Source organism: Protopterus annectens, chromosome 8.part0, assembly GCF_019279795.1.
Source record: "Protopterus annectens isolate FY-2018-M chromosome 8.part0, PAN1.0, whole genome shotgun sequence".
Classification (NCBI taxonomy): domain Eukaryota; kingdom Metazoa; phylum Chordata; order Ceratodontiformes; family Protopteridae; genus Protopterus; species Protopterus annectens.
The window spans coordinates 1,817,381,535-1,817,403,401 of record NC_056741.1 but is presented as its reverse complement, the minus strand read 5'-3'; positions in this window follow the sequence as shown (position 1 = coordinate 1,817,403,401).

Sequence of the window (21,867 nt, the reverse complement as noted above, 5' to 3'; positions counted from 1 at the left end):
CAGTCAGCCAGATATAATATTTAGTCAAAAACTGAAGTCACTAAATAAAGGAGTCTGTCGGCTGTCTCTGGATGAAAGAAATATTTCATTTGTGCTGTTTAAAGTCTAACTTCATTTGTGTAAAATAAGATGCATTGTTTACTGTCTGGTTATTCTGTGTGTGAAACAGAAATTGAAACTGCCCCTGACTTTGCCTCTGTTTTTTTTTTTTTGCCAAGATCTGTGTCTTCTGATAACTCATTGAAGAATGATGTCAATAAATAAGGGTAACATGACAGTGGATGAAAGCAACTTACCATCTTGTTGTTTGCTCATTTTAAAGTCTGTGTTTTCAAGATTGGTGTGAATGTCTGTGAAATAAATTGGGATATTTATTCCCTTCTGGTTACTGTTTGTGTGGAAATGCCTGTGACTTCACAGAATATCCCTGACTTTGGCTCATTTTTTTTTGGTTTGTGCCCTACAGAATTTGTGGTTTTCTGTCAACTCCTTTCAGTTTGCAATCACTAAATAAGGTAGGGGTGAGTGTTGGCTATGGAAAACAACTTGCCCTCTTGATTGCTTTTTTAAGGTTTGGTTTTACAGGGCTAGTGTTAATTTGTATAAAATATTTATTCTTTAGCTACTGTTTATGTGAAACAAAGTTGGAATCTTAACTTTGCCTCATAGTTGTGATCTGGAAAGATATTGAGGAGTGCAATCAATAAATAAGGGGAGACAAGCTGGGCATAAAAGGAACTTACCCACTTGTCTTTTTAAAATCTGTGTTTACAGAGCTAGTATGCATCTGAATGAAATACATTGGCATATTTATTCTCAGGAGACTGTGTGAGGCAGCATTGAAACCATTCTTGATTTCACAGAATGTCACTGGCTTTCTTTCACACTTTTGTTCTGTTCATCATAAAATGTGTGGTTTTCTGGCAGATCATTGAGGACTGCACTCACTAAATGATGACAGACATTTGACTTTGAAGAAATTTATATCTTCAGAAAATGCAAGCCAATGCAAAACTATTAGTCTAGCAACTTTCTATGTATATATGAGCAATATAGAAAGTTTGCACCTAATTTTTGTTTTTTAGCCCTCATTATATGTTTGCTTTGCCCGTTTCTTGTGCTAGGAGATTGAGATATCTTATTTTTTATCACAATCAGGTGACGTATACACAAAAAAGAGGCTATGACTGCTTGGTGTGGGTGGATGCTTAAGGAAACATACTCTTTTGCTTGCTTAGTTTAAACAGTCTATGTGTTCAGGACTAATGTGCATTTTTATGAAATAAGTTTAATACTTAGGTTATTGTGTGTTTGTGTGAAATAAACTTGAAATAATTCATGGCCATAATTATTTTTACCTCAATCAGATGTCTGAGGTACAGAAAGATAAGAGTGAAATGGCTGACTCTGGCTGCCAAAATCAAATTAAAAAGTCATTATTCTGCCTTTTCAGAACTAGGATGCATTTGTATAAAGCAAGTTAGAATACTTTATTGTGACCATTTTTTTAATCAGTGTTGGGCAATTGAGGTGTACACAGTTAAGTAGCTCTAAATGATGAGTATCGACACTGGTGATTATAATGATAGCAGTTTGAATAGTGGTAAATCAGGAAGATGAATCCAAAAGAACACAAACATTTATGTGTGCTTGAAAAAATGTGTGTGTGTGTGTGTGTGTGTGTGGGGGGGGGGGGTATGGTTTGAAAAATGCCTAGGGCTCAAGGTACACTTAATTTATCAATGCTGCTCTGACATTTTGGAGTGACTTTTTATGCAGTTCACTTGGCAGAATTCCATTTCTGATTTACAATGGTGTATTATTACATATTTTACAAGGTTTATACTGCTACTGCTTTCATAGCTGTAAATAATAGTTATATAAAACAATGACTTTGGGGGGCAAAACAATCAAATGTTTCAACCAAAAAGCACAGACTATAGCTTACATCTGTTGGAATTTGTAGTGAGATGAGGCACAGTGGCAGCTTGCAAGAAGGCATGTGCTCAGTGGTGGACGTGAATCACATGAAGATGGGGACCAGCTGTAGATTCCCAGCTGACAGTCTATGCCTTCATTTTCCTCAGTCACATCAGATAACCTAAGTGCGTTCTGAGACTCATTAAAAAAAATACATCTGGCACTGGGAGTCCCTTCCTTCTTTTCAGGGAATTCCTCCTCATCCCTTAAACAAAATGTTTCTGTTTCTTCCAGTCCTAGAACAAATGTTATCTGTAGGAGTCATAGAACCAGTTTCCCCATAACAAACAAGGAAGACGTTTTAATGAAGAATCTTTCTGGTGCCAAAGAAAGAAGGAACTTAGAGACCAGACATTTCTTTTCCAAACCTTCACATCAAAGTCCCAAAGTTCAAAATACCTTCTCTTTAGTTTCTGTTATCCCTCGAACCACGTCAGTTTTTTTGGTAAATCTAAAAAGATGCTTATCATTACATTCCAATCTCCAAAAATTTCAGACTTTTTAAAGATTTTCTGTATTTTGCTTACTTCTTCTGTTCTCTGTCTTACATTTATCACTAGCTCCAAGGATGTATACAACGTGTCTGGTACCAGTAATAGCTCGTGGCAGGTTGCAAGGCATTCACGTTTCAATATTTAGATGACTATCTTATTTTTGCAGACTCTTTTTTTAAAAATGTTAGGAATCCTTGTCCTGGGTAAAGGACCTCCATCTCGGTCTGTGGTTCTGGGAGAACTTACAGAAATCTTCTCTTATTCCTATCACAACATAGTGTTGCTGGGTTCCTTCTGGATATATCCTCATGAGTGCTTTTCTCCCTCAAGACAAAGTAGATCTTTACAAGGGAAAGTTTCTGAATTTCTCCACTCAGTCTCTGACTTCATTTAGGGAATATGTCAGGATTCTGGGATTTATGGCCTCTACAACTCTCATTATTTCACTGACCAGAATTCATATAAGGAAAATGTAATGGCTGTTCAAATCTTGGTGGACCCAACACCCGCACCCACATTCCTGTTGGATTCCAGTGCTGAGGTTTGTCAAAAAAGGGTGTTTCATTGGTGGGTTAACCAGTTACCTCCCAACCCAGGTTTCCACTTCTCCCTTCCAGCTCCTACCAGATTGTAAGCACAAGTGCCTCAGACTTTGCTTGGGGAGCTAATCCCAAAAGGGTGAAAGTTCAGGGCCTGTGGAATAAACAGGGAGGATAGGAAAAAATTATGGCAGTAGTAAATGCTGTCAAACCTCCTGATCATTTTTGGATCCCAGAACCTCTACTAGTTATCCCATACAACACCACAGTGATATGGTACATGAACAAACAGAGGGGTGATCCAGATCACCTCCCATTTGCAGACTACCTATGATAGCTTGGGAACTAGCAACTCATCTCAGTCTTTCCCTTATGGATACCTATGGTCCTTCAGAGTAAAAGATTATTGCAGGTAAACTGAGCCAAGACCAAGACAGACCCTTATGAATGGATACTGAAAGCAGGGGTCTTCCAGGAGCTGCTACAACTGTAGGGAACTCCTCAAATAGATCTGTTTGCCTCTATATTCACAACAGGCAGTTAAGTAAATTATTCTCCGGGATTCCTTTTCAAGCAGGCATTCTCATTCCCATTAGCAGGAATGTTCCTGCACACCTTTCCATTCTAAAAATTCAGAAGAACTTCCCAAAGGTAATTGTGGTGATACCCTTTTGACTTAGGCAACGGTGTTCCTCTTTCTTTTGAAAATGGCCAGGGGCATTTACCACAAGCTTCCTCACAGGAAGGTCTTACTCAAACAAAACGGGTTGTTACATACTCCCCAACCTGAAATATCTTCAGTTGATAACATGGATGATAGAGCTTTAATACATTTTATGTATATGCTTTCTGAGGATGTGTATCAGGTAGTAATGAGGCTGAGAAACCTCATATATGGGTAAGTGGAAAATATTTTTTAGTTGATGCCAGACTAGAACCAGGATCCATTTAAGGCCCAGTTGCCTCTGTTTCATAAATATTTGTGCATGTTATTACCCTCTGGCATTTCTAACTTTCTATTAAAATTAATTTTGTGGCCATTTCTGCGTATCTGCCTTTGGATCTCCCCTTTCTATCCAGCCTCAAATTAAACATTTTTTGAAAGGGATTCTTCACATCCATCCACTTAGAAGACAGGTGGCACCTTGTTGGGATCTCAATTTTATTCTGGAGAAACGTACACTTTTTTACATTTGAATCAGCTAATCTGGATGTACTGAAGTTCGTAATTTGGAAAAATGTGTTACTCATTGCTCTGACTTCTGCAAGAAGAGTATCTGAGTTACAAGTTCCTGTGGTGCGTCAGCTTTATCTAATTTTTCATAAGGATTGGGTATCTTTGAGAATAAATCCTTCATGTATGCCTAAAGTGGTTTCAGAGTTTACTTTGAGTCAACTATTTGTTTCCCTGTCTTTTTTCCAGATACAAAAGATAAGGGAGAAAGGATTTTGCATACTCAGGACACCCATAGACAACTCAGATACTGTACTGACAGGACTAAAACTTTCAGGAGTTTGGATCTACTATTTATTCCCTATGAAGGCAAGAAAAAGGGACAATCAATGTCAAAACAGACAATTTCCAAGTGGTTACCCGTTGCTATTGTTTTTTTTTTGTTACTATCACCATAACAAATCACTTTGAGGCAAGGTCAGGGCCCATTCTACAAGGTCTTTGGCTTCTTCTGTGTTTTTTTTTGGAAAAGGTGGGGGATACTAGAAGTATTATAGAGGCTGCAACTTGGTCCTGTTCCAATACGTTTATAAAACATTACAAATTAGATTATTTTTCCAGGTCCATAGCAGGATTTGCAAGGAATATTCTACCTGGGCACCTGGAATCTGACCCTTCTTCTTCCTCCCTTTCTGTCTAAACTCTGGTAATCTACCCATCTAGTTTAAGCTACTACAACAGTGATCTGATGATGAACACAGTGCAACTGTGTAAGTTAACTTACTGTAACAATAGATGTTTAACTAGATCACTGTTGAATTAGGATTATCCCTACATCCATCCCCCTTTTTTCTGTTATGTTTTGTGCCAGGATAAGGATATTTTTTATTTCCTTAGTTCCTAATATACATCTAATAGGCAGGACTCTACCCTCCCTTCTCTGAAACAATAAAGCTCCCTAACCATTAACATTATATGTCTCTCCTTGAGTTTTTTAGCAGTTAGGGCATGTGGAAGGTGTCCTTAAGCTTTGAATGTTGCCCGGTTGTCATATTCATGGCATGATATAACCCATACAGCTAAGGCTACTGCACAGTGATCTATTTATACAGCTAATGTATGGTAAATGAACTAACACAACTGTACTTTCTTTTCTTAATGAATTTATTTATGACTAAATTCTTTATCTTATTGGTGTTATTATATTTGTTATCAACTTCCCTTTATTTTACTCACTAATGGTGTTTCTTGCCAGCTGATTGGTTCCTGCACAAACAGGAGGTTCTGGCCACTATGCTTCCTTCCCATCCCCAATTCCCCAATCACCCCCTATATTATTAGTTTTATACACTCATTGCTACACCCAGTTAATAACTCATGTAACAGGCTCCCTTAAAGGAACCATTTCACATTATATAGGACCAAACAGTATCAAACCTACAACCTACGTTTTTACCAAAGAACTTACAATAAAGTTACATTTTAGCATATTACCACTTTTCCAGCCCAAGCTACCTTTCATACATCCTCACTTACTTTCCCTATTTGTTCAAATCCCTACCAATCTCTCTGTATTTATTTCCATTGACACATTTACTGAAATCTGTTTTTGCCTCCAGTCAGCAAAACAATAAATTATGCCAACCACAAAAGCAAGATTTACTTTTACTAATCATACCTCATCTCCGTTAACATCCATAATATTATGTTTAAACTTGCTCAGGTTATCAGTTGCAATAGCTCACATAAAGTGCAAAATAGCTACTTCTATGCACATTCGCATAAAATATCTACAAAATATGGTATTACTACCACCATGTAAAAATTCCTGCTCAGTATACAGGAGCCTTAGAACATACCTGCTCTCCAAACAAAAAACAAAAAAAAAACATACAATTAGATCTAGAAAAATGTTAACCCTGACATATTTATTTATTTGCATTTGTTTACCAGGTTGGTCCACTGGGCCGAAATGAGCCCTTTTTCAGTGGATGCCTGGGGAGAAAAGCTCCACATTAACAAGCACATACAATACAAGAGTCACAGCTGAGTACAGAAAAGGTAAACATGTCAATATCATAAACATCAAATAGCATAGTAAGTACACTAACAACTTGTGGAGATGTTACACAAGAACATCAGTAGAAATGTAGAAGTAAATACAGCATAGATGTGCATGTCAATCACATCAATTCAATATGAATGTCAAATAATATATTTATTGTTGCAGTAGTAACCTTACTATTGCAGGTGATACCAAACTCAGTTTTGACTCCTCTATTTACATTATTGCAAAAAACAGTGATGACATTCACTACAAAATGCAAAAGGACTAAAAATGTTTCATACGAATAGCAGAAGCCAATCGCTCATCTACAAAACTGGATAAACCAGTATAACCCTAATGTATGAGTAATTACTGAAATCTAGTTAAAACCCAATATTCAAGACTCAAAATGATTTTACTTGATTAATGTAGTTTCAGAAAGGACTGCATTAGAAAAAGAACATTGGTCCTCACTATGGTAAAACATAACATCTTTGCAATACTCCACCTTATACAGCTGTTAGAGCTGAGTCAATTATAATCCCACTAACAGCTACAAACAAGACTATACACAGGGGCTACTTTTACCTATATCCTAAAATGGCCACCAAGATGTTACTTTATGCCTTAGATTAATTCATACCAGTAAGATTTTACTCCCCAAGGACTTTAATATTCCCTTGTTTTTATAAACTAAATCACACCTTGAGAATAACATTCAGACACTTGGTTTCTCTCAATTAATCAAGTCCCTAAATAGAACAAACCCAATAAACCACATGCATAAAAATATAGCTTGGATCCTCACAAAACATCCTACTAACTGCCATATAACTGACACATTGACCAGAAACTTCAGTGATCAAAACACAGTTTATATCGTCTGTAAAATGAAAAGTCCCTCCTGCGAAAGTAAAAGATGACAACAATAAGAAACTGGAATACGCTACCAACAGAGATTGTTAAAACAGAAATATCAGCAATAAGGTGGTCAAGACTAAACCAAATCAACATACTAAAGTACTCTGTGCTCCTTTTCAATAAAATATGCCTGACAGAACTGTGAAGACCCAAAACACATCACTTACTTGGATAAGCACTCAACTAAAATAATCTAACAAAAGCTAAGGACGCATAGGAGACACTCACTCTGCCGAAAATACAAAGAACTCAGAAACAGGTGTCAGGAACAACACGCACAAAAGAGAAATACTGCACTCAAATTTAACATAACAAAGTATCTATCATCTTTCTGGAACATTGTCAAATTGTCCTATTGCAGGCAACATCTGGGCAGTCCCTGAAGCTCTGCCAGGGTCAGATTAAGCTTTAGGACGGTACTAGACATTGAATTTGTGTTAACTTCAGATTATCCAGTCAAGTCATGTGATCTGTAGTCATGTGACTACTGGATATGTAAACCTACAAAACTTCACAAATAATTCGTATAATAACATGGGATATAAAACAATTCATAGTAAGCATTTAAACAGAACCTCTCATTTACCAATACTTTTAAATACTGCTGACTAGAGGTCTACTTACAACAGGAAGCTGAACTAACATTTCTTATTAGTGTTTGCTACTATTTCACAGCAACTTTGCACCACGTAGAACTTGTTCCAATCATTTAGGACTCTGAATTGCTGGTAATGAGAAGAGGGAACTTAAGTCACTTATGCTGATTAAGGAAACAAGGGTGGTATCCTAACATGTTTGAAAAACACATTTGTAATGATATACATTTTAAACTTATGATTACATGAGTGCACGACTAGTGTGCAAGTTTCCAATGTGCTGCAGGTCACCTGAGCTGCCTGCACAACAGCATTACTTGAGAAAGCATGCAGGGCAGGTTAAAACTTTGTCATGCAGACATTTCTCATCTCAGACATGATGGGGGGTATATGTTGTAAGCAGTCCAAAAGTAAAGATGTTACACTTCACCATGGTCCTTAGTCACCCCCTACCTTATTTCCTTATTCTACAGTACAGTTCCAACCTATGTAATGGGGCTGATACTGCAGACAGTTGAGATTATAACCTGCAGTGTCATTCGACATACCGTTGGAGCAGACAACTGCACATTGACTTCATTGAATTACTCCATTACTTGTAGCACATTTACGGCAAGGTACAGCCTTTAGCACAAACTGGAGCCAGTACCAACTAAGTCCTGGTGTAATCAAATCCAACAGTATGCAATACAAAGCAAATCAGGAACCAGAACAGAAGTGCTTTTATTAAATGAGCTTCCATTGATATGAAATTATTCCAAACAAATAAGCTGTTTCACACCAAGATAGGGTTTCCTAAGGTTTTCTTAAAGTACCCACATGAAATGTCATTTAAATAAGTACACATCAAATGATCAAAAAGATCTCTAGCTAACTCACAATAGTAAAACCCAAAAAAAAAAAACATTTCATTTAATATCTTAGATATAGTTTCTTTAAGAAATTGTTTCTTTAAAACAGGTTTTAAAGTACAACAGTGAGAGGCTTGTTGTGTAATAGTGCCAGCCATGTACTGTGGCAGTGAGAGGTATGTTCTTTAGTAGTGATAAGTACGTAATGCAGCAGTGACAGCCATTTAGTTCAGTTGTGACAGCCATGTACACAGTACCTGTGAGTGGCATGTACTGTAGCAGTGATAGCCATGTACGGTAGCAGGAGTGATAGGCGTGCAATATTACTACCAGATTTGTGCCTTAATCATTTATTACTGCATTTTTTCCATAAACAGTGTTACCGGTAAATTGCTGCAGTGTCTGGTGCCTTAAACTGTAGTAGAAGTTCGATAGTGAGAAAATTGTCTCTGCTCCAGTTTGTGCTTCAGTGCTTTTTATTCTGCTTTTTATTTACTTGCTTGCATCCTGTGTCTGCCCCATCCACCACTAACACATTACACTAAAGTTTCTGAAAGATCTCCAAAATTGCCTTTATTTGATTGTTAATCTCTGTAGCTAGCCTCCACCCCTTATTATGATTATCTGATTTCCATAGTCCCTCCCTCCTGTTTCATTGCCATTGACTGTTATATAAGCTATTTATTCACACTTCCCCCACACTGTTTTCCATAGACCCATGATGCGGAGTACCCACCCAGCAAACTAGTATTGTTCTTGAGTAAAACTCCATTACTGCATATTGTCTACTGTTCATTTTCTTGGAGCTCAGCAAAGCTTGTAGTCCTAGTCTGCATTACAGAAGTATTTTACCTGTATCCAGTGCCATCTGGGCAAAGCTAAATATCTTTGATTGCCAAATTGCACTTGTTATTTTCAGTGATCACTTTTGTTTCCTTCTTTTAAATGTGCATTTCACTGAGTTTTTTGTAAAAACAAAATTGGTCTTTCTCTCACTGTTACTGTCTTGAAATTACTTTTGGTAAGGAATTTCTAGCTAGTTGCATAAGTGGTTTGTGTTACCATAGCACCCGTGGGTCTCTTCTACTGTGTTTTTACATCAAGAGGTCTGGCTTTATTCATTTTATGGCAGGAGGTGTTTGCCTTGTCTATCACAGTTGGGAAATACACAAAATAAATTATAGTGTAGTCTTTTTATTGGCCAGAGGGCTCATTATTTAGTTTTCTGTTTTTTTCTGTGCTGCTGTAAATTTTGCATGTTTGTGTGGGCTAGTGGTGCGTGTACAGTAGCAAACACCTACAAAGCAAATTTTCCCTGTAGAACGATCCACAAAACTGTAACCAGCAAAGCAGCAGTACAGAGAAAATACCTTGTGTGCCAACAAGCTTAGAGCAGCTTGTTGGGCCTCGAGTGGCAATATCTACAGATTAAGAATTAAGTATTGTTTAAACATTACAGTTAGTAGAATTCAGTACTGTTTAGCTTAATCTGTCCCAATAAAGCATCTCTATTAGTCTGCACAAACAAAGCACCCCTAATATCTTTCTAACCCAAATACACCACCCTCTTGTAGTTCACAAATCAATGGACTGGACACCATGGATATGCAATTTCTAACTTCTCTGTAGCCAGCTTGGTGGATATGGGTGTATTGAGACAATGTAACAATTGTCTCATGTTTACTGACAACCACTTAATCCTTAAAGAATCATAGACAGTATGCCAGAGGTGTAATTATACAATGACACGGAGGCTTAACTCTTGCATACAAATCCACATCAAGTTGGCAAAACCACACACACTACAACCACCTCACATATCACACAATATGCACATAGACTAATATATGCTGATGCACTTAAAAGCAACCTTCCTAAACAACAAAGATCACCTAGACCACCAGCTGTCAAAGCTACGCCTCAACAAGCCCAAAGCCACCCAGAAAAAAACAACATCTAACACCATACCTACTGTCAGTCTCAGTGGAGCCACAAACACTAAGCCCTAAGAAAAACAAACATACTTCTCATGGCTCTCATCATAGGGGATTCCATTGTAAGATATATTGATGCCCCTCTTACTAGGCTGAAAAGGAGAAGATAACTGTTAGTTGCTTATCTGGAGCCAATATCCATCAAATCATGCATGCACTCAAGTCATTATACCGTAGGTACCAGTATGATTACATCATAATCCACATAGCTGTAAATGACCTGAGATGTACCTCCCTGGACTATATGAAGAGAGACATGGAGGTTTCAGACTATGCATCTCAGGCTGGTATGAACCTGGCACTAAGCAGCATCTTACCATCACCAAGGATGATGCCACAATATGAGCAAAAAATTATTGATTTTTTAACAACTGGCCATCTTCCTGGTATCATTCTGAGGGGATCCAATATTTGTCATCTTGGGAAGACATGGTCAACAGACCATGCTGCTTTCCCAAGGATGTTCTGCACCTTTCCCCTCTAGGATTTTGAATACTGGCTAAGGCTTTGTCTGCCCCCATAGTGCCTTTTTTAGGCAATGCAAACTTGACAAACCTACCAGCATAGCAAACTTAACTCAGCAGAGTCTTAAGGTGTTACTGCTCAAAGCCAGGAGCCTAAACACAAAAAAAACCTCCCAAAACAAAACAAAAAAAAAAAACGATACTCTCTCCAAGCCCACCTCACACTCAAAAATACAGACATCTATGCAGTTAGCAAGACATGGTTTAAAGCAGCAGGGAGTATTCTGACAGTGAAAGGTTTCAGTATCTTCCACACTTTTAGACCAGAAGCTGCACAGACAAGAGCTAAATGAGGAGGTGTCTGAATATACACAAATAACAAGAACACCTTTACGGTGGTCATACAGGATGATGTGATGAGGTTCCTACACATGCAGATCACCATAGACAAAATCTCCTCCAATATCCTAGCCAGCTATAGGTCACCCCCATGTCCTAAGAAGCTCACAGTGCATACTTGGACCTACTGGAAACACTTACCATCAAAACTAACACCCTACTCATGGGAGACTTGAATTACCCTTGTATAAATTGGGAATCCTACATGGCCTCAAATTTACAGGCATAGAGTTTCCTGGACTTTGTAAATACAAACACCCTTGACCAAATAGTGAATATGCCCACTAGAGGCTCCAACATACTAGAACTCGTGCTCACAAATGTGGGAAAATGCTGCCCCCCAATGTCTCATCTTCCCTGTTAAGGTCTGACCATAAAGCTGTCTCCTTCAAAATTAAAATTCCATTAAAATGGTAACAGTTAAGAAATATTCCACTGCAAATTACCTGTTATTAATTGATGGTTTGTCAAAATCCAGTGCCCCTTCAAACCCCAAGAACACACCGGCTTATGATGAATTGCTCTCTGAAACTCTGTACAATCATCTCAATGACTGCATAGAGGCTGCTATACCTACCAGAAATAAACCAAAAACTAGCCCCAGAAACAAACCACTTGGATGGCATCCCAAATTAAACAGGATATACAACAAAAGGAAAAAATATGGCAAAATTCAGGAAGGGTAATTCCTATAAAGATAAAACTCTCATCAAAATAAATAGGCAAATAAAAGGGATAATTAGGCCAAACAAAGTAAAGCCAACTTTGAGGTTAAGATATCCTCTAAAGTGAAAGATAACCATAAGGCGTTCAACAGCTATATCAGGAACTCAAGGGCAGCACAAAGCAGTGTGCTGAACTGGTGGTTAATGCTGCCACATTCAACGAGCCTGGCACTATATCAACCTGTTAGCAGACTAATTCACTTCCAAATTTACCCCCCTTCTCACCCCAGCCATCACTCCAGTAATACCTTCAAACATAACCCCTCCAACTATAACTAGGGAACATGCACTGGGTGCAGTCACTAAAGCTAAGGAAACAGCATCAATAGGCCCCAATAACATCCTAGGGTGACTTCTAAACAGTCTAAAATAAAACTTATCAGGATCCCTGGAGACATTATTTAAAACAGGTTTTGTGCCATGTGACTGGAGGATTTCAACAGTCATCCCCCTTCAAACTACAAACCCATTAGTCTGAATAGCTTTATTTGCAAAGCCATGGAAAGAAATATCATGTAAATTATCAACAAGGACATCAGACATCAACATGAGACATCGACATCAGACACTGGATCCATCCTAGTTTGGCTTTGTCAAAGGAAGGTCATGCTTACTGAATCTAGTGGACTTCTTTGAAAAGGTCAGTAAGGCAATGGATGAGGGGAAAACTTTACATACTGCCTACCTAGATCTTGAAAAGTCATTTGATTCAATATCCCACTCAGGCCTTGTCAATAAACTTACAGAACTAGGTATAAACTCCTTCATAACATGCTGGATAGCTTGCTGGCTCACTGATAGGACCCAGCAGTTAGAATCGGTAAGGCCACCTCCGCAAAGAAGTTGGATGCCAGTGGAGTCCTCCAGGGGTCTGTGCTAGACCTACTCCTCTTTGGCATCTACTTCTCGGGTGTCAAAGCCAATGTCAAAGGCCTCTAACTAACCAAGTTTGCAGATGATTGCAAGCTAGGAGCAGTCATTGAATCCTGCCAAGGTGAGAACAACCTTTAGAAAGTCCTAATACAGATAAAAACTTGGTTCCAAAGCTATGGATTAAAACTCAATACCAAGAAATGCATTATAGTACCTTTTGAGAAGTCTTATACCCCGGGTAACTATGTCATCAATAAAACACCCTTAAAAGTTGATTCACTAGACAGGGATCTGGGAACTCATGTAGATAATAACCTAGCCTTTGATCAACATGTTTCAATGCTAGTAAGAAAATCCTTCTACGTTGCTCAATTTATAAGCAAAGTCATGGCATCCAGATCCAGAGAGGTCATCATACCACTGTACTCAGCTCACATCAGGTACATCATATAGTATAATGCCCCCTTTGGTATGTACCTGACCACTCACATGCAGCAACTGGAATGTCCAAAAAGGTTCCTTACAAAAGGAATATAGGGAGTAAACAAAATGTCCTACACTGATCACCTCAAAGTTCTGTGTTTCTACACAGTATCATACAGACTTCTGAGAGGTGATCTTTGTTTGGCATACAAGGTATCCCTGGACATCATTTTGATGAATCTTTTGCACATCCACAAAACAAACAACATCAGAACTATTAGATTAAAAGACCTAAATTTTGCGTGCCACATAATTAGGACATGTTGGAGAGACATATATGTTTCTCAGGTAATTCCCATTCTCTGGAATGGGCTCCCCATCCATGTGAAGGAGAGTTCCTCCCTATCCCTATTTAATTGCAACTTGGACCAATGGATGGGTAATCAGAATTCACACCTGGTCTGGCTCCTATGTCTCTGATAGGGTTGCCACCTTTTCAAATGCCCAAAATGGGACTTTTTTGGTACAAACGTCAGATTTTGCAGGGCAAAAAATATCCACAGCCAGTACAAAGGACAGAACCTCACTTTTTTGCCTAAATAAAAGCTTATTCTTGTAGCATTTTAGTTGGTTATTCTGTTTCTTATAACATTTAGGTGTTTCAGATACAGAATGACTGTTTTATGCAACTATTACCCAATATATAGGAAATATGTTTGTCCTAAAATCTCAGGTCATTTGCCATTTTTTCAATTTCTTTGCAGGACATAACTGCCCAAAGAGGGACTGTCCCTTGCAAAGTGGGACAGGTGGTAACCCTAGTCTCTGATGGACAGAGGCAGTCAGTAAATCACCCTGTATAGGTCAAATATAAATCAGATTTGTGGGTCACATTTACTTGGAAAGCAGGAAGAGATGGATTAGAAGTAAGGGCCTTTATGGTTGTGATACTAGAGGGGTAGTATACCTTGTAATATGCCAAAAATGTCAGTCATTCTATGTAGGTAAAACAGAAAGAGCATTAAGGAAAAGAATATATGAGCATACCTACGACATTATTAAAGCAAAAGAAACTAATGCACTTTATAAACATTCTAGGGGCTGTGTGGGATTTAATTTTCATTTTTTTGTACTAGAACAGATTAAGCAGGATATTAGAGGGGGTCCATGGGAGGATATTTTAGAGAGCAAAGAATTATGGTGGCAAGTTAACCTTGATGCAGGGAAAAAAACAGGTCTTAATGATTTTTTAACTATATTACCATTGTTGAAATTAAGAGCTAACAAAATTTAATGGTAATTATGAATTTTGACACCAGAGGGAGCCATCCATTATGAACTTTTTTACATACAAGTTTTAACATACAAGTTTTTAACATATATTTAGTAATTCATTTATTTATATATTAAAGTATGGTAAGGTATATGTGTATATATATGTTTTATTAAGTTTTATCAATTTATGAATAGTAAAATAAAGTACGAATAAATCATATGTTTTTATCATGAATATTCGTGAACCCAGAATTTATTTTGGTTAGCCCATTTAAATGGATTCATAGTGATTTTATTGGTTAATTAACATTAATTAATGTATTTAAAGGTTTAATGGTTTGGGAAGTATGTATCCTGATGAAGTCCAAGTGCAAAGGACGAAAACGCATACTGAATTTGTTTGTGTAAAAGCGTTAATGCTTTTTGGAAGTTGTTGGTCTGTTTTTTATTAAATTGAGTGGATTTCCACTATTGGGTTTCTCATTTTTGGCTCACTGCACTCTCTTTGGATGTATTGTAGTAGTGACAGGCATGTATTGTGAAAGTGAGAAGCATGTAATACAACACTAAGGGCCATGCACTTTAGCAGTACCAGCCATGTTCTGTAACAGTAACAGCCATGTATTGTAACAGTGACAGAAACTGTAGAAGTGAAAGCCATGTCATGTAGCAGTGAGGAAAATGCACTGTAGCAGTGACAGCCACATTCTGTAGCAGTGATAACCGTATACTGTCTCAGTTTCAGATATGTGTGGTAGCAGTGAAAGGCATGTACTGTAGCAATGATAGACATGTACTGTTGCAGTGAGAGGCATGTTCTGTAACAGGGAGAGCCATGTACTCTAGCAGTCACACACATGCACTGTAGAAGTGACAGCTATGTACTGTAGCACTGAGAGACATGCACTGTAAGAGTGGCAGGAATGTATTGCCATGTAGTATATAACAGGGATAGGCATGCACTATAACCATGAGAGGTATGTACTGTAGCTGTGATAGCCATGTACTGTACCAGTAATAAGCATGTCTTGTAGCCATACTAGCCATGTACAATAATAGTGAGAGACACATACTAGAAGAGTACCAGCCAAGTACTTTAGCAGTGACAGCCATGTAGTGTAACAGTGAGAGGCATGTGCTGTAATAGTGACAGGCATGTGAAATGGTAGGCATGTTCTGCAACAGTGAGAGACATGTACTCTAACAGTGACAGTTATGAACTGCAGCAGAGAGAGGTATGTTCTTTAACAGTGACAGGCATTTACTGTAACAGTGAGAGGCATGTATTATAGCAGCGACAGACATTAATTGTAACAGTAAGAGGTATATTTTGCAGCAGTGCCAGGCATGTGCTGTAACAGTGCCAGCCATGTACTGTAAGAGTGACAGGCATTTACTGCAACTGTGACAGCCATGTACAATAGCAATAACAGACATGTACTGTAGCCATGACTGCCCTGTACAATGAAAGTGAAACACATGTACTGTAGCAGCAACAGGCCTATACTGTGAAAGTGAGAGGCATGTAATGCAACAGTGCAAGCAAGCCATGTAATGCAACACTGACAATTATGTAATGTAAAACTGACAGCTCTGTACTGTAGCAGTGCCAGCCATGTACTGTAACAGTGTCATAAATTTACTTTAACAGTGATGGACATGTACTGTAAGAGCCATATACTGTAAGAGTGAGAGGCATAAACTGTAACAGAGACAGTTATGTATTCTAACAGTGGCAGCCATGCACTGTAACAGTGAGAGGCATGTACTGCTACAGTAAAAGCCATGTACTGTAACAATGAGAGGCATGCACTGTAATTGTGACAAGCATGTATTGAAACATTCAGCGGCATATAGGTTCATAGGTTCATAGATTAGTACTAGGCTAACTGCTCTTTTGGGTTATTTTAAGCCTAGCAAATTACCCCGTATGAGAACCAAACCCTGCACCTTATGTTTGTAAGGCAAATACCTTAACCATTATGTCAACCTGTGCAACAGTCACAAGGGTGTACTGTAGAAGTGACAGTCATGGTATGTGGCATTGAAATGCATATATTGAAACAGTGACAACCATGTTCTATAGCAGTGAGAGGTCTGTCCTTCAGCAGTGAAAGGCATGTACTATAGCAGTGGCAGCCATATACTGCAGTAGTGACAGGCATATACTGTAGCAGTGACAGCCATAAATTGCAGTTATGACAGCCATAAATTGCAGTTATGACAGCCATGTACTGTAGCTCTGAGAGGTATGTAGTTTAGCATTGACAGCCATGTAGTGTAACAGTGACAGGGATGTAATGTAACAGAGAGAACCATGTACTGTAGCAGTGTGAGGGCATGTCTTCTAGCAATAACAGCCATGCACCTTAATAGTGAGAGGCATGTACTATAACAATGATAGCCAGGCACTTTAGCAGGGACCGTTATGTAGTGTAACGGGGAGAGGCATGTACTATAACAGTATTAGCCATGTAAGAAATGACAAGCATGTACTACATCTGACAGTCATGTAGTGTAACAGTGGGAGGCATGAATTGTAACAAGGACAGCAATGTACTGTAACAGTGAGAGATATGTGCTGAAAGAGTGACAGCCATGTACTGTAGTAGTGAGATGCATGTCCTTTAGTAGTGACAGGCATGTGGTGTGGCAGTGACAGCCATATACTGCATTAGATATCGTCAAGTTATGTAACAGGGAGAATGATGTCCTGTAGTTGTAACAGACATGCGTAATGTAACAGTAACAGCCATGTATCTTAACTGTGACAAAAATATACTGTAACAGTGACAATCTTGTACTGTAACAGTGAGAGCAATGTACTGAAACAGTGACAGCCATTTAATGTTGGAGTGAGAGGCACATACTGTGTGCTGTAGGAATGACAACCATATCCTGCTAAAGTGACAGGCATGTTATATAGCAACAACTGGCTTGTACTGTAGCAGTGGCAGGCATGTACTACAGCAGTGATATTTATGAACTGTAATAGGGCTGGCCATGTACTGTAGCAGTGAGAGGCATGTACTAAAAGAGTGGCAGTTATGCACTATAGTAGTGAGAAGTATGTCTGTTAGCAGTGGCAGTCATGTACTGTAGCAGTTATAGGTTCATAGATTCATAGGTGTGTACTAGGCTAATGGCCCTGGGGCCTTTACAAGCCTAGCCCATAGAAGTGCCCTGCCATCATGCTGCTGACGTTAGTTCCCAGTGCCTCTGTCAGGTAGAGCCACTGGAGTGATCCCTGGGTGAACTTTTTATTTCCCATCCACTCATCAAGATTTCTCTTGAAGAGGGTTAGTGAGGTGCTCTGCTTGACATGTATGGGAAGTCTATTCCAGAACATGGGTAGTCTCTGTGTTATGAACCTGTCCCTCCAGCATGTTCTGTTGATTGTGGTAATGAGATTGAGGTCTCTGGAGCATGTGGTGTGGAGGGATTGGGATTTCTTTAGATGCAGCATTTCTAATAGAGCTAGGTCAGACATGGCTTTGTAAGTCAAATTGAGATTGCCTCTTAGTAGACGATATGAGACAGAGAATAGCTGGAGTTTTTTGAGTCTGTCAGTATAGGACATGTGTTTAAGGCCTAGGATCCTCTTCGTGAGGTACTTTTGTGGCCTCTCCAGCTGTTGCAGGTGTCTAGTGAGGTACATGCCAAATGGGGCATTATACTCTATGATTGGTCTAATGAGGGAAGAGTAGGGAGAAATAATGACGTCTTTCTTCCTGGATGCAAAACCCTTGGTAATGAGATGTGCCAAATAAAAGAACTTTCTGACCACAGTGGCAATGTGGTAGTCGAAGGAGAGGTTTCTGTCAACCTGTGTTCCCAGATCTCTTGTAATGCCTTCAGTGTTCAGCCATGTACTGTTGCAGTTACAGCCATGTACTGTAATAGTGACATGCCTGTAATGTAACAGTGAGAGGCATGTAGTGTAGCAGTTGGAGGCCTGTACTATAACAATAAAAGCCATATACTGTAACAGTCACAGGCACATAATGTGACAATGATAGCCATGTACTGTAACAGTCACAGGCACATAATGTGACAATGATAGCCATGTACTGTAACAGTCACAGGCACATAATGTGACAATGATAGCCATGTACTGTAACAGTCACAGGCACATAATGTGACAATGATAGCCATATACTGTAACAGTGACAGGCACATAATGTGACAATGATAGCCATGTACTGTAACAGTGACAGGCACATAATGTGACAATGATAGCCATGTACTGTAACAGTCACAGGCACATAATGTGACAATGATAGCCATGTACTGTAACAGTCACAGGCACATAATGTGACAATGATAGCCATGTACTGTAACAGTGGCAGGAATTTACTGCAACAGTGAGAGGCATGTTCTATAGTAGTAAGATGCTTGTGCTGTAGCAGTTAGAGGCATGTACTGGGCAAGTGATAGACACATACTGTAGCACCCATAGAAATGTATTCTTAACAATGACATGAATGTACTGTAACAGAAGGATGTAGTACTGACAGCCATGTACTGTAGTAGTGACAGTCATATACTGCAGCAGTGATAGCCATGTACTTGTAGAAGTTACAGCCATGCACTGTAACAATGAGAGACATGTAGTGTAACAGTGATAAGCATGTTCTAATGCATTGAAAAGCATGTATTGCAACAGTGTGAGGCATGTACTATAACAGTGATAGTCATGTGCTGTAGTAATGACACACATGCACTGTAACAGAGACAGCCATGCACTGTAGCAGTGACAGCCATGTACTGTAGCATTGACAGCCATGTACTCTAGGTGTGACAGCCACATGCTTTTAGCAGTGACAGCCATGTGCTGTAGCAGTGAAAGGCATGTATGGTAGAAGTGACAGACATGTATTGTATTGAGATGCATGTACTGTAGCATTGACAGACATGTCATGTAACAGAGAGAGGCATGCAGTGCAACAGTGAGAGGTATGCCCTCTAACAGTGACAGGCATATAACATAGTAACAAGCATGTACAGGGTCAGGTCATTCTGAGATTGTCTGCTACCTTGTTGCCAGTATGTTTAGCAATCATCCGATATATGCTGCACACATTTCTATTGCTATTCTTTTGCACTGTGAATTCTAGTGGAATGTTGCACATATTTAGCAAGGTAGCTAAAACGCAGTTTAGCCCACAGCCTGCATGAGTCCTTTGAGCCTCCAAAGTCTGCCTGTATTTCCAAATAGTGCTGCTATTTCACCTATTAATGCTGCTGAAATAAATATGCAATATAGCTTTTGAAACTTTGGCAAATTAGCCAGCAAATTGGGAGCACAGTTCCCAGGCATATTGGTTCAGGAGGCACGGGTTTATTGGAATTGTTATGTTTTGGTTCAGTGCAGCTGTGGCATAATGCACAGCATACTGCTTATGCTCACCTCTGACAGTTTATGGTTGCAAGCACATGCTAAAGACCTGAACAGGTACAAGCTTTGGACTACTTTGTATGCAAGAAATCACATTATAGGCATGCTTCACAGGCCACCATCTTGTTCTTATGAAATTTCAGGAAGTGGCACCATTTTCCAAGAAGTTTCAGAAGAATGGCTAATCATGTTAATTCCTGCAAGAAAATGCCTGCATGGAACATGAAAAAGGCCAATTAATGCTTTAGCTCCTTCATGGCCTTTTTAGGAAGTGCCTAGTAGACCATTGTCATAGTGCTTTAAAAAAAAAGATTGTTTCTGTTGTTCTAATATCATAAATCAGAGCTATTACTTTTCCCAGATATGCCTTTTTTAATTTAGTATGAGCAGAAAGTGATGTAAATCATGCTGTCTTGTTCCGAAGAGGCTTGAGTCCAGCCATGGTTAGTCCTAACATGTATGATAAATTAATCAGTCCAGTCTCAGGATAGAGTCTGTTTTGACTACTTTCTCATTTTGTCCACTCATTGCAAGTGTGAATGATAGATTTTCTCTGTGGGCACCTCCACTGCATCCTACCCCTGTTGTCATTGTGCATGAAAGTAATGAGGATGGGAGTGCCTCACAGGCAGGGGTGGCTCTCGCCCATCACTGGCAGGTAGCCCACCTGTGGTGCCTGAAGTGGCGCAGCCACAGCTGGAGCAGGCAGTGGAGGCTGCAGTGCAGACAGCAACAGAAAGATATGTGGCCCCTGTGGACAGCCTCCTGAAATGAATTGCAGATTTACTCGACTCACTGGCCTCTACCATTAGGCTACAAGTGGAGGATGTGACCCATATTATTGCCCAGATTGATCCATCTCATGGAGACAGAACTCTGTAGTGTCAGTCAGTCGATTCTCAGACAATATCTGCTCTGCTCAGACCCTGTATATTGTCAAACTCTCATCATCACCATTTACCTACCCTCTATTTGTCTCTGTCCATCCCATGTCTTTCCATGTTATTATGTGCACATCCACCCATGGACTGTCTTTTCTGTTTCTCTGTCTACTCCCACACTATAGTGTCTCCCTTAACATACCCCTTCCACACTTTTTCCTCTTCCCTTATCTCCAAAAAAAAAAAAAGTTGCTATTTCTACAAAATGCATTACAAATCTCAATAGTAAGTTGATTGAGGTAGGCTTTATTAATGAGTGCTATCCCTAACCCTGCACCTTATCTTAGGAAAAACCCTTTTTATAACATTATCACAATTCAGATAAACAATGCCTTATATTACTGTTCTGGTTTTAAGAGTTATTTTGTTTGTTTTATTTTTGTTTTATTTTGCCTTTTAACTGATCACAAAAGTAGACTGTGGATATTTTGTGATTAAGTTAATGTCACTGAAAAATCAATCAGTAAAAACAAAATGAAAACTCCAGCAAAGCTAGAATTTCCACTGAGTGACTTCCCAAACCTCTTGTATCAGAAGCACATGGGATATATGCAAATGAGCCTTATGAACATCAGGTGTTTCAGCTAATTGGTGATTCTGAATGCCCACGACTTGTTACGTCATTTTAATGGACAATATCGGGCCAATAAAGCCAAACCCCACTAGCTGTGGATATGGATATTTCGGCCTTGTTATGACCTTGTCAGCACAGCACAAGCATAGTGTTTGACTAAGCATAAGAAACACAGGGCTGTTATACCCAGCTGATGTCC